This window comes from Anabrus simplex, chromosome 14, assembly GCF_040414725.1.
Source record: "Anabrus simplex isolate iqAnaSimp1 chromosome 14, ASM4041472v1, whole genome shotgun sequence".
In the NCBI taxonomy this organism is placed as follows: Eukaryota; Metazoa; Arthropoda; class Insecta; order Orthoptera; family Tettigoniidae; genus Anabrus; species Anabrus simplex.
The window spans coordinates 72,340,858-72,356,460 of NC_090278.1; the positions used below are offsets into that span (position 1 = coordinate 72,340,858).

A 15,603-nucleotide genomic window follows, 5' to 3' on the forward strand; every position below is an offset into this window, starting at 1 on the left:
TTTTTTCTCCTCGCATCAAAGGTTAGTTGGCAGCATGTGTTGACTTTTGAGTAGCTTTCTCTCCAAGACCAGTCTCCTAATAGATGAGTATGGTTTTGTTCCTTTTAAAGACTTCTTTTACCTGGTTCGAGGTCCTCCTTACGATGACTTTCATTTCGGCTGATAGCAAGATATAAACGAACTGGCCCACTGACCTGATATTTTTGTGTTAGTTTTCAACACATCTGATAAAAGACGGGTTATCTCTGTCCCATGAGAGCCACTACTCTGCTCTGTAACTTAAAGGATCTGCGACTGGAGAGTGTGTTGACCTCAGCCACCTTCGAGCGCTGAGAAGAGTTATAATTCTAAAATTAAACGCTTATTAGTATTGGAATACTGTGTTTTTCTTTTATCACGCCAATGTTTATTGAAGATCGCTGACAAACGCGATTGATGCTATCTTACACTGGCCTCAACAAGTATACATTTACTCAAGAGACCTCAGATCGCACTTGCGGATTCCACATACACTTCCCTCGAAAGTAAACCAAATAAACAATGATAAGAGTACCAAACCAAGTATAAAACTGTAAATCTATACCTGCTTACTGATTAGTAATTGTTGTTTTAAGAAGAAGTATATACTTTTTTTTTTTTTTGTTGCTAGTTGCTTTACGTCGCACCGACACAGATAGGTCTTATGGCGACGATGGGACAGGGAAGGGCTAGGAGTGGGAAGGAAGCGGCCGTGGCCTTAATTAAGGTACAGCCCCAACATTTGCCTGGTGTGAAAATGGGAAACCACGGAAAACCATTTTCAGGGCTGCCGACAGTGGGGTTCGAACCTACTATCTCCCGAATACTGGATACTGGCGGCACTTTTTTAGCAGAAGTATAACTAGACCTATACGTGCTTACTGAAGGATAAGAGAATCTCGTTATCGGAACAGCTGAGTAGCAAATGTTGGATGTTCCAGTGTAGTACACCCTATATTATACTGTAGATTAAATCAAAACAAAGTTTCAATTACACAAACTCAGAAAAAATGGGAGCTTTATGCATGAAGCTCACTTTAACTTTCAAATTTCAGCGAACCCTACACTTCACACTAACTACGTCGTCTCCACGGGCAGGGGCAAGATACTTTTGAATAGAGGAAGGATACTCGTTGAGATTTTGAGACTAATTAAGGATACAGTCTGAAGATAAAAAATGATGTGTTGGTAACCTTGGTGGAATAAAAGGTTCTGGAAACTTTTAGGTAACGACTCAAGAGCAGAGAACTACAGCTCTGTCTTGTGTTTGCCAAGTTTCCCATTCCGCAAATTGTTCTCATTTGTCTCCATTAATATTCTGTTTAACTTTGCAAAACTGTTAAATTTTTAGTTTACAATTTGCTTTACGTCGCACAGATACAGATAGCGCTTATGACGGCGATGGGATAGAAAAGGGCTTAAAGCGGGAAGGAAACGGCCGTGGACTTAATATGCAGCCTCAGTATTTGCCTGGTGCGAAAATGGAAAACGACAGAAAACCATCTTCAGAGCTCGAGAACCTACTATCTCCCAAATGCAAGATCATAGTTACGCGACTTTTAACTGCACAACCAATCTGCTCGGTTGTGTTATATACATCACAGCTATATTAGAAACCCTGTGACACAAGGAATTTATCAGGTAGAAGGTTATTTTGATCCTACATTTTGAAGGAAAAAATCCATTCTTTGAAATACAGTATAACTCAGAATATAAATCATACCGAAAAATCGATGCACAGTGTTTTTTGAACAAGTACATCTATAATTAAATTCCAGATTTTCAATAAAACTGCAATGGAACTAATCGAAAACAATGGATTTGATATTTTCAAAATACCTCATTTTTCCTGAAATATTCAAACATACTCCTATATTCAATAGGTTCAGGGATTACAACTTTAATTACTGGCACGACAGTCCATGTTAATATAATGAAAATCCAAACATTTGGTATAAAAGATATGTTTATCACCAGACTATCCCTTTAACTTACGAAGACTAAAGTATCTTACCTCTAGTTCATGTGGTGAAACCCCAGAAAGGAAGGTTATACATGAACATCATTAAATATCGCATATTCAGGGCGAGAAAACTGTGATAAATAACTTTAAAACTAATCGAAAACTATTATAATCCACTAGTTTCTCTACAAACCAATTAATTCCGTTCCAGCGGCTAGTTATGCGGGTAAACAGGAACTCGTTACTGCTAACTTTAAATTAGTCCAGGAGAGGAGCAATCCAGCCATGCCGGAAGGTAAATCATTCGGCCAATTGAGTCTGACCTCCGCCGCCAATTAACAGCCGATAATAAAGCGACAGCTGCCACCGAGTAACTAGATACAGCAAATGGTCCTAAAACCGAGAACAAGCACAGATGATTGGAGCTATCAAATGAAGGGATGCGAGAAAGTGAGGCGTTGAATCTGAAGTGGCTTTGACGTTTACGTTCCGTGTACTTCACGTGCGATTACCACCCTGTCGTCTGCGTTTGGGAAAGAAATGATTCTGGTCTCTTATGTTCGGTTCCATCCAAGCACTCGGCTCGAGCTGACATTACAAACCAGAGATAAGCAGTTCTAGGGTGGCCAACATCGAGATGTTGACCCACTTCCCTTCAACTTCAACATTTGTTCTGGACCTCTCCATCCAGCCAACTCGAAGACCACGGGGCATATCCTGCACCTACATGTACAGGCACACCAACTGTGACATTTAGCGTTCATCCTCTCGTACACACCCAGGGGTCAATCCCGGCGGAAGTAGACGGATTTTTAAAACAGAGGAAAAAAGTTCGTTCGGCACACCATGTCGTACGCGGTCAATGGGTGACACATTCGGTGTTTACTCCGACAAAATTAATTGAAACGCAGCCACACATCTCCAAACAGAGTAAAACTGAACATCGAAATAAGACACTCAGGCCGCCTAAATGATATCAAATAAATAAACTGGAACATTGTCCTGCAGAGTTATTTTACGGTCAGTAAAACTACCGACACCATCCTGCATAGCACCGGACTGTTCCAGGATCGAACCTGCCAAGTTGGTCCCAAAGGGCCAGCGCCCTATCGTCTGAATATATCAGGTGGCACTGACAGTCTTCTAAACCAGCTTCATGCATGTTACCACTACGAATCTCGCTTACATCGTTCGACGAAGGTCCCGTTACTTGCTCCACAAACGGAGAGGTATTACAGTGGACTGTTCTACGCAGGATCACAATAGTAGCGATTGCCCCGCCATAACGAAGTATAGGTCACTGTAGGCATACCATTACTTCTACTTATCACTTTCAGTCTCCTCAGCAACTCAAGCTCTGTTCCGAACCAATGGATTTTGGTCACCACACATTTCTAGCCTGACTCTCATAACCCTTTCTTTCTTATTACTGGACATTCGAGATGCTGGAAGCATTTCTTCTCTGCAGCACAGGATAACAGGATACACTCGATAACAGCCTCAGTGGCTCAGGAGGCAGCGCGCCGGCCTCTCGCCGCCGGGTTCCGTGGTTCAAATCCCGGTCACTCCATGTGAGATTTGTGCTGGAAAAAGCGGAGGCGGGACAGGTTTTTCTCCGGGTACTCCGGTTTTCCCTGTCATAATTCATTCCAGGAACACTCTCCAATATCATTTCATCTGCCATTCATTAATCATTGCTCCAGAGGAGTGCGACAGACTTCGGTACCCGGCACAATTTTCATCATCGCCGCTAGATGGGGCTTCATTCATTCCATTACATTTTGCAAGTTTAACATATTGTAAATTCATTACAAATAATAAAATAATGTTCATACTTTTTTTAAAGCATGCTAATATTTAAAACAATTCTGTATGTGTTTACAACTACTATAAAAATTATACGAACAGTTCACTGAATATTTATAAATCTGTCTTTTTATGATTCGAATACCGGTATGTATATTAAACTACTCTAGAGAGTTCAAGACATTCCTTCAGGGAATATTAGACTACTTTCTTCTTAATACCAATCATATAATTTAAACATCATTTTTTAAATTGAATTACTTCTGCCAATGGAAAGAGATTGGAGCATGTTGTCCATAAAAATGAAATACACTCCAAAGAAAAAGTTCAGGCAAGTGTCTTGAAAAGTTATTGAATTATGATCAAAATAGTGCGTAAAAATGTAAGTTGCGGAAAATGATCAACAAACATATGACAGAGTGGGACGCAGCATGTGACAAACATGGATATTTACTAAGATACCTTCTGAAGTAGGGATATTATTCTCATCTCATACAGAAAAAATAATTGAACTTTCAATGTTCGATCCTTAAACGTGTATCCACCACTTAATCTGGATTAATGACTGAGGTAGTAATAATTATTGTTGTGGAGATACGAGTAATCGGTTCCTCGTTACGTTTATCCGGATGAGGGAGGGTTCCAATCTTGCACAGAATTCTTGTATCGAATACAGATGCAAAAGTAGCAGAAATGGAAGTCTGTCTAGGTTTCCCGAAACTAGTATCCTCCTGGTAAGGGGTCAACACTATCTAACGGAGGGGGGACTGGAGAATTCCAGACCCGAACTCGAGAGTAAACACAGACAGCTTCTTGAATTTCTAAAAAAAAGATAAATACTATCCTTTGTGTTCTTACGGTAAGAACAGCTACCTAGAAGACATAGCAGCATTCCACATATGCGGTAGCTCATGGGTCACTCAGGTACACACCTGGAGTACGCCACAGAGTCTTAATCTTGGAGTATCTGCGGTATAACGGCGAAGTTTGCTCACTCCGTCTAGTTGGTAGGGTCATCGTTCCTCCTTCCAAGATAGTCCTTACACTCAAATTTCAAACAAATGTGCCCCTATGAACAATACTTTTGTAATGTATGTAACACCGCTGTGGTGTTACGGTCCACAAATTAAAGGATACTGAATCGAGTTTATGAGAGGAGAAATATTTGGCGATATTTCATCAGAAGAGAGAAATTGGGATGTTCAGGAACTGTTCAGTTACTTTTTGAAGGAAGTGTAGGGTGTATCAACGGAAGGGGTAGACACCACCACGAACGAGAAATAGATCAAATGTAGAAAATAGTAATTACGTAGAAACACAGGATAGGGTAACATGGAGTTTACGGACTAATGATCCAAACAAGAACAAAACACCACTAATGACAGTCAGTAACTTTCCCCGCATCACCAAGAAACTTCGTGCATCACGAGAGAAATTTTATGACTTAACTTTCAGTCAACTGCCATGGAAAAGAAAATCGAGTACATTTAGACTCTTATCACAAAGAAGGGGGAAATGTAATTTGGGGTTTTCGATCAATTAAGAGATTACTGAAGAGGCCGCGAACCCGTGGCCACAAGGAGGGATGTCGAAGAATAAATAGATGTGCTGCTCAACAGAACCTAGCGTTCAAAAGCAATATTTACATTTTTTAAACGCTTACTTTTTCGAAAACCGAGACAGTTCAGCGTCATAAGGTCCATTACGTTCAGTACCAGAACATACATAACTTCAAGGAATTCTCCTAGGCAAGTCCAGCAAGGTAGAGCACGGACTTACATCAGGTCGTAAACTAGAATGCAAATAAATTCGATTTACTTCGACTGAACTAAATCCAAATGGAATTACTAGAAATTGCAAAAGTGGCGTATCTAATCGAAATCACAACAATCTGACGCCAACTGAAACACACTGCTCGTGAGTCCCTTTAAATCAGAGTTGCTTATTCCGTTGCCTGTTTCTATTTTTACATTTTCCCTCTGCGCCGCACCTAGAGAAAAGCTAATGCTCATCCATCACCGACTCGGAGCTAAAGGAAATACAGTAATGAATTACGAGCAAGGTTTGTGGAGGTCCTCAAAACTACTGTGTCAATCGTAAATTATATTCTATGGCAGAGGTTCTTAGCCTTTTTCCTTGTGGCAACGTCGATCCCTTTAGAAAATTTGGTAAAAACTGCCTTTAACAAAGAACACAAGCACATAAACACAATCTCGCAAGTAATGAATACACTTCATTTTTACTGAAAACCGATTGCCTCAAAGTGTATGACATACACGAAGTATGAATAAAGTAATCTATCTTACGTAACAAAAACTGTTACCAATTACTTGATCTTTTTTTTCAAGTGGCGAGTTACGGCGCATGGCACCCTCGTACACTCTGGAAGGTATATTAATAATTCAAAACGCGTTTTGGAGGCTGTGCTCCAAGGAGATGAAATGCGTCATAAATTCGCTTGTACCCGCCTATATCACATCAATGATATTCTTATAATTAACCATAATATTCCTCACTTACGATGGACTCGTCTGACAAAGGATTATGATTTTAAAATTACTTAAACTGAAAGAAGATTATGAATTCAAAGTTACTCAATGCACTTACCATAATACAGAATATTTAGACGAAAATGTTTCTTGATATGTGGTGACAGGACTATGCATGCGAACTTAAGCAAAAATTATGTCTTTTTGTCTTTTTATCAGGGAAAAGTTAACGGTTACTATACACAAAATTGACACGCAAGCGAACAAAAGGAAACAATTCAACTTAAAGAGTGCATTTCATTGAGAACTCTCTCGTCGGTTGGCATGAATATTGAGATGAAACTGTGCAATAGTCTTTGACAAGGCGAGGGCTGGAAACCTCGCCTCCTAAGAGGTATATAGTGGCCACTGTTGTGACAAATGTAACTTAACCGTGATGGTTTATAATTTCTAAAACTTATTGCTAAACGTAAAATAGCTTATATACTCTACTGCTGCTCACGTTAAACAGAAGTAAATATAAATTCTTTATTTAATTTCCACTGACCCCTGAAGCCCATCTATGCACCTCAGATTAAACAATGCTCTACGACATTGCTTAGGCAATCTCTCTCATACCACGCACTACAAGTACAACCGCTATTAAGCTCTCATTGAGCTTTCCCAGTAATGAGAGGAATAGTCACAGGCAGAGAACAGTATGGTGCAGTACAATACAAACATCATTTAGAGACGATTAAACAGTACTGCAATGGAAGGAATATTTCCTTTTCAAAAAACATGCGTTACAAAATGTGTACATTAAAATTTACTCGCAGCAGAAAATCAAGAACGATATTGTGGAATTCAGCATTTATTAAAACTGCAAAACGTTTTTGCCATTCTAATAAATTCAGAATTAACTATTTTGAACATAAATCGTGTCCGACTGGTTCTTTTTTGTGAACAGAATACTCTGACAGTTCCATTTAGGTCAATAACAAAAGACTGAAATAACAGAACGAAGAAAATGCTTGAGTTGACTTCTTAGAAAAAATGCTTATGAAAATTGATTAGACAGCATTAAACAATTTTCCATTGGCCTACCAACATATACTTATGATCCATTGGAAAGAAACTCGAGATACAACAAGCTGGCAGAGGCCTTTCATCGCCGTGCGATCTGAACAGATAACATTTTATTGCAAATCCAAACCTACTATTATAGAAGATAAAAAAAGACAGTAGTTTCCTTAAAAAATAAAATCTCTCTGAATTTGAGAAGCCGTTACATTTTTCATTGGACGAACTTCCATTGAAATCTTTTGAGCCGCTGTTTCGCGATTTACCATTATCAACTGGATCGCCAACCTTCGTAGGGATAAGACGTCCTAAGAGGACGAAGAAGTAGCCAAGCACGGGACCTGAACATTATGTCTCTGGACTTCAGCAATGCTTGTCTAATATCTTATTTCTTGCCAAGTGGCTAAACATTACCAGTATTTAAAAAATCAGGTATAAATGAGCAACCAGAATTTTGAGTGTAATCGCAAACACAGTACACCAATTTCCGAAGTTAGCATTACATATACTATTCTGAGGAATTCTTCATTTGATGCTTGAAAAAGATAAAAATAACGTCAACTATAGTTGCGTACGACTGCAACAGATAGGATACTATCCCAGTTTGTGAAATGAGTGCATTGTTTGATATTTGACGATACAACCAAGGCGCGATAATAATAATGATAAAAATACAAAAGAAGAAAAAGTCTTCTGGCAACACCGAGCTACGGGACTCTTTCCAAGGTATTTATCTACCAAGAAAGATGTGAATGGACAAAACAGCCCGTTCGGCAGCATCGAAAACAGATGATCTTCACCATATAGTACGGGTGTTGAAGGAAGTCACTCATCAAAGGAAACCCATGAACTGATGTAATATTTCCTATGACTAAATAAATTACTTCCCAACGATCGTACGTAAGGCGTTAAGTGTCATTTATCGGCACAAATTCCAGTAACTGCAACAAACTCGTTCACGAAATGGAAACAAATCACTGCCGTCTTATTAAGTTGCTTACAGGAAAATATTACAATGTACATGATACTTTTACAAATACTATTTAGTCGCATAAGAGTGATTGTTTCAATTTTAATAATTTTATTCGGAAAAATCATAAAACTCAATCTAGTTCAGATAAATAAGTCCATGACTTCTTTTTGCAGACCACTCTGTGAAATAATGTTAAACGTCGACAGAGTATTGTTGAGGGCATACTAGTTACAAGGAAGAAACAAACGGGGTGGGAGCGTGGACGAAGTGTCAGACACTGACATACCTTCTCTCAAGGTTTCGACCCAATATTCCAGAAGAGAAAATACTCTTATGACGTTACAACATGGGTACACCCTTTTCAGTACATTCCTTTCAGTAAAACTAATTCCTTAGTGGTGTCTCTACTCTCCAATGAGTACTGGAACTACGTTTCGGTCACACAGAGTATGTTGTCAGGCAGTTTCGATCTTTTGGAAAACATGCTATTCCATTAAGAAGTTCTAGGAATATTTCTCGATTTTAGCAATAGCGCTCGAGGAAAATCAAAATGGAAACTTTATATTATACAAACCGAAGGATTCAATATTCGTATACTCTCAAAAAGGGAATATCTACATTCACAACTTTATGAAGTGAACTCGCTTCAAGAGTACAATTCCGGACATGAAAAATGGTCAGTTCGTACATCACAGGCCATATCTTTCTTTATCCAGTCATTAAAAGAAAGTAAACTTGGGATGAACAATTCAGGTGTGCTTCAACTGAAGCGTGGGTTGGCGACCACGGGCCCCCCAGCTGAGTCCTGGCATTTCTACCACTTGTGCCAGGCGCCTCACTTTCAACTATTCTATCCGACCTCTCTTGGTCAACTCTTGGTCTCTTCCGACCCCGATGGAATTTAGAGAACTCGAGGCCTAGTGAATCTCATTCTCACGCCCTTCGAGGCCGTTGTCTTTCTTTGGCCGATACCTTCAGTTTTCGAAGTGTCGGATCTCTTCCATTTTTTCTCTCTGATTAGTGTTTATAGAGGATGGTTGCCTAGTTGTAACTTCTCTTAATAACCACTACTGCCACTATCACCATCAACGGTGTTTCATAACTTGCACTGCGCACCAGTCATACATTTTATAGATTCCTTTTTTTCTCTCTGCGTTTCCATAAATCTAAAACTTACAACTCAGTCCTCACCCTCAAATAAATTAATAAAATTACAAAGAAGTTATAACCCTCTTAATTTCATGGAATCACAGAGCAGACTAATAACTTACTAAATATCTAGTCCATACCCATCGATCCTTTTTTAAAAGAGAGTAGATATAATCATAAAGTAGTTGCATTTGCTTAATACCATCAACACGATCGGCACACCTACAGGATACGAATATGCAATTAGAAATGTTTATCTTACATCATTTTAAAGGTTTCATTTTCACCCCTTTTTAAAAGGAAATTTGCGTCCCTTTAGAAGGCAGAGAGAGATCAAAGAACAGAACAAGACTCCCTCGAAGAAAAATATTGTGTGTCGACTGTACCTAACCGATCCTAAGTGTATATTTACAATGACACTTGTTTTCTTTATTCTATTATTTGAGCAGTCATTGTAACTGTAATGTGTATATTTTCACCTCACCACTTTAAATGCGAGATCTGTTGAGGCGAGCAGAAAGTAGTTATTCAATACCATCCAACAAAGGCTAAATACAATATGGAAGAAAACTGAACTTGGACCATATGCGAGAGGCTGTTAGCAAGCAGCTGATCTCCACCAATGGCGAACAGTAAGAGCAAAGGAATGTGACTGACAAAACTCTCGCGTTGGTGCTACATTCACCACACCTCCAACGGACGCTTGCACAACTCGCGGGCCTCCAAGAGTAAGACCGGACCTATACACGTCAGACATAACAAGAATAGCATGTGATGGAAACTGCAGTACTCAGAAAAATTCCATGTCATTTTAGGGAGTGCGGTAGTTACAAACGTGCACGAACACAAGCACCAAGTACGAGTTCAATTGAATTACATTTCATATTTTTCTCTCGTTTTAAGAAAGAAAAATACATTTTCAATAGTATATGAGCGTTTATCTTTATGGTATGGCACTCATCCTGTAAAATAAGTCCAGTTAATATAATTCATTCGAACACAAGACATGCGTCGTGAATTACGCACGTACCAGGTATCTACAGTGTAGTATTTAATTAATCCATTAATTAATTTCCTTCAAACGTTTAATAAAAGCCCGTTCCAAATTGCTAATGATTTTTCGTAAACATTAATCATGTAGGCACACAGAAATGTCGTCACTAATACCAAAACGTCACTCAAACAATCCCATACCAGGGTATTTAAAACAATGCACAGAAAATGAAGTAGCTCATAGAGGAGCAGAAATACAAGAACTTTAGAAGAGGAACGTACAGTCTAGGACGAAACCCCATAACAGTGCAAGCCAGAGAATGCAACGAACGACATAATGGACTTTTTTTTTCTTTCAAAATACCCTACATTCCTCAACAGCGATATCAAGGGCTCTAACAGGCGGTTGTGGTTCGAATCCCGAACAATATATGTGGACGTTTTGAAACGAAAATTCACTCTCGTTCGGCTTAGATTTTCCGCTAAATACCGAGATGCTTCACACATACGCTACTCAATCGCTGCCGTCAATAATGTTGTTGCAGCATTGTGCAAATTAGGCAAGTTTCCAACCGTTCGCCACAAAATTAACAACAGAATGGAATCTAGCATATTATGAACAGATGTTGCAGTCTTGCCCCTAACAGCAACTTACCAGACTTTCCTTGAGCTGCTTGGCGCAGATGGGCCCCAGCCACTGGTGGATGTTAATGAACCTCTTCGGTACGAGTTTCATAGAGTTCCTCGGTGGGCTTGTCGCCGCAGGTATGGTGGCAGGTTGCGGAAGGGCACCAAAAGGGTCAAGTGGGTCCACGAAGGCACCAGCCACAGCAGTCTCCAGGACCACCATTCTATTGCCTTCCTCCACAACAAAACTAACACACAAACATCGCACTGCACTACTCGAACAACACCACTTCTTTCGCACAGAATTCCCTCTCTCTCTTCAGCTCGTAATTAAACTTCTTTAAAGTTCCAACGAGATAAATTTTATTCAACAAGTTAGAAAACAAACTCTTTCTTCGTAACTGATACTGTGGTTTATTCGATGTACGGAAAAGCACAGAGTTCTTTAAAGGGTGAACAAACAACAAGTAAATAAATAAATAAATAAATAAATAAATAAATAAATAAATAAATAAATAAATAAATAAATAACAAGTAACAAAAATGCTTTGGAATATCTAGCTAAAATATAAGATATCACAGTTTGTTTCCTTCCCAAACACGAAGTTAACTTTGGAAGGAAGGTGAAGATTATTGCCTCATCACGGTAAAAGAGCTTTCTTCTCAACGAATGAAACGGAGCGGGATATCGCGCTCTCTGAAGAAGAAATGAAGAAAAACATGAGTAAAACGAAAGCTTCCAGAATCCAATTTGCGTCACGAGCAGCAGGTCTCGATATCACAAAAGATCTTCCTTCGCTCTTTTCTTCTCTCTCTACCTTATCTTTGTTAACAAGGAATCCCTGCAAAAAAAGCACTCCATGGTATTGTTTTCACTTCAAAGAGAGAATTTCAGTCATAGCAAGTTTTATTGAAAAAATATTTTCTCCCTCATATTTACTGTTTCATACATGTAACACAAAAAAAGTAAGGAGGCTCGCGATGATCCCGAACACGGTAACAAGCGAGACACGTCCGTAGTGCAAGCCAGCTCGCAACTGGAGAGCGCCCGCCGAGTCCGTCCAGCTGGCGGCGCACCTCCGACCACAGCGCCTCTCGCGGTCGCAACATCAGCAGAACACGGTAAGGTCCGCTAGGTGATCGACACCTGACGTGATACCTCCCCCAAATGGCCTCTCCTATATTTGTGATTCGCGAACTTAGGGGTCTTTATGGTCTAGCACAGTGTCTCTCAACCGGAGGTACGGGTACCCCTGAGGGTAACTGGTAAGAACTGACGGGGTGCTGTGGTTCTGGCCGTAATAATGTATGTACGATGTATGGTACATTGTTGAGAGAGTTGCAGACTGAAGTAAAAGTCCATCTTCTGGCAAAACGATGAAAGTGAATAATGGCCCAGCTCTGTAACATTACTTGGACAAACGCCTTCCCTCTGCTTGCACAAAATTGCACGATTCAAGCTTTTCATATTAAACCGAAACTAAAATTAAGGTCGAAAACCGCTTAAATACAGAAAATGGTCTAAGCCAAGAATGAATCAAATTATACCACAAAAACCGGCTCAGATCTCCCATTAAGTCATTCATAACAACCCTCATATTTTCTTAATACCTCGGCTTTTAATAACCAAGGCGGTGTTTTTAAAAATATTCGTTTAATTTAGCGTATGGTTTTTAATGCCGCGAATGTCCGAGGACATTACACCTCACGTGATGCACATCTTTAAATTTGACCCCTATGGGCGACCTACTCGTCTGGTGGGATGATGATCCACGGGGGCCGTCTCCATCCGACGGACGAATCATCAACACCGCCACATATCCTCACTCCATTATGATTATTGCGGAAAGGTCTAGAATTCAATCCAGGCTTTCGGCTCGCAATCTAGTGACTACGTCTCCACCTCTTCTACCCTGCCGGCCAACATTCTATTATTACTGAAAATGAAAAAAATGAAAACCTGCAACCTGTTTTCCAGTCTTTGACCGGGTCAGGGATGTAATGAATGAACCAGATATAGGCTATTATTACAATGGGGTCGCCACTCCCAAGGTGATATTAATGACTGATAAATGATATGAAATGATATTGGAGAGTATTGCTGGAATGAAAGATGACAGGGAAAACCGGAGTACCCGGAGAAAAACCTGTCCCGCCTCCGCTTTGTCCAGCACAAATCTCACATGGAGTGACCGCGATTTGAACCACGGTATCCAGCGGTGAGAGGCCGGCGCGCTGCCGTCTGAGCCACGGAGGCTTTCTATTATTATTATTATTATTATTATTATTATTATTATTATTATTATTATTATTATTTTCACCAACGGAAGTAGAACCGCTTAACCATAGTGTAAGATAGACCTAAAGCCTTAACGATTGAGGCCACCAGACACTCTGCTGGTGGTGGAGATTATCAACTGGGTAACCACCCTATCGTAACTCTAATCAGAGGAAAAATGGATGAGGTCCGACACTTCGAAAAAAGGAAGTTACTGGAAAAAGAAATAGCCATGAAGGGCGTGAAAGACAATGACTCCCTGGGCATCACAAACCTAACACCGCCGGGGTTGGCCAAGTGGAGTCAGACAGGAAAGATGAAAGCGAGGAGTCGGACACGAGTAAATGGAAGCAAAGCTAGATTCAGCTAGGGGAACTATGGTCGCCAACCCATGCTCCCAAGCAAGAGCCCCTGGCCCCTCTTTCATCCACCTCTTACAACAGGAAGGGGATATCGTGCATGCGTTCACGCAGGGGTTAACAAACAAGGCTCTGAACCTACTTTGTGTATATTTAACCTTTAAAAAACCCCTGTTAATTTCTCATTTCATACGTTAATACTCACTGTATGCACTTATGAGCAACTAAATTCGAAATAACTCATGTTTTGATGAAATGGTGCTGTGATTCGCCGGGAGTGGCACACGATTACTATGTCGTCACACCTCGTACTGGGTGAGCACAGAATGAGGAAGATAGCAGATCTCAACGTATCATCTGTTCGCGGCCAAGTTGTTGGTAACAGCCGTATGGGGCATTCCATCTCCCAAGTCATCGGGCTTTCCACGTCACACGTTTCAACAGTGTATCGTGAGTACACAGACAAAACCGCGGCGACCAGGGTCAAATGTCCTGGTGTACAACGTTTTGGTGACGGAGTCACCCACGGCTAACTCGAATGGTAAGGGCGTATAGACGTGTCACGCTGCATCATATAATTCACAAATGCAGGACTGAACAACGACGAAGTGTGAGCAGATATAACACTGAGAAGAATAGCCTCGTCATTTTGTACTGGTGCACCTCTGTTCTCCACTTAGCACAAGACACAAAAACTGAGTGGGAAAAGGAACATCGCCATTGGGCTTCCGAAGAACAGTAAAAGAGCGCCTCGAAAGATGAGTCAATATACCAATTGGTACACGCAGATGGCAGGATAGGTATGCGTCCCCAAGGGCATGAGGCAATGAATCCCTTTTATCATAGGGGTAGAGTTCAGATCGATCCAATAGTAATATTTAAATTTCAAAATTAAAAAAGCACGCACTTACGGAGTAAGGGCTATTAACACCTGTTAGCTGCATTATTATTATTAATAATAATAATAATAATAATATTTCCATCGACAGAAGATATGCAATACAAAGGATTGCATAACACCTTAGATACATCATGTTTCAGCTGTAAATATAACCGCTTGCACCATCCCTAGAGTTCCGTTCAAGAAGGTCGCAAGATCCTAACAAACTGATGACTACGACCTTTTATCATCGATTCACTGCAACGTCGAACCTGTTCGCCTTGACTCCGTGACGAGTACAGTATATATATACATGAGGGACCCCTTCCCTTAACATTGCCGTAGCCATCGTAACGGAAAACATAGCCTATTACAACTGCATCGGGCTGAAGATGAGAAGCTCCACAGTAGTTCGTCAATGATTCGTAGCCATCCTCATGGTGTAGCACAGGGATCAATCAGTCTTGTGACTCCAAATGAGCAGCTGGCAGATATAAGAGGCAGCGCACGTCGTTAAGAAATCCAAGTAATATGGTTGAAAATGTCATCAAGCTGACGTGAGACTCTCGGTATCTCCAAAAAAGCTACCCTTAGGCTACGGTCACACGAGCAGCAGTGTTGCCAACTTACATTTTCAAGATCCGCTAAATACTACAAAAAATCCGCCAAGAAATCCGATCTCAAATAATAATAATAATAATAATAATAATAATAATAATAATAATAATAATAATAATAATAATAGTAAATGTCTGTACTCACCTGATCTGTGAGTTCCACTGGGATTAACCCCCTGCCTGCGAGCCGGCGAGCTAAAACTTGTAGGCGTTTTACTGCCGGGTGCAAACTAGGTGAATCCCCTTACCTCAAGGGCCACACACAAAACAGGCCAGTTCATTAAACGGTCTTCCTTCATAGCATAAATATACATGCTACTCTCTCACAGTTCATTATTTGTAGTCATTCGTCAACTAAGAGATAAGTACCCTTTCCCCACGCGTTACAA

The 15,603-nt window shown here is 40.3% G+C and overlaps 1 protein-coding gene across 2 annotated transcripts in view; it reads right to left on the reverse strand.

Annotated features, from left to right (window-relative positions):
* Positions 1 to 15,603, reverse strand: part of pum (pumilio) — a 978,781-nt gene that overhangs the window by 334,623 nt on the left and 628,555 nt on the right. The window lies entirely within an intron of this gene.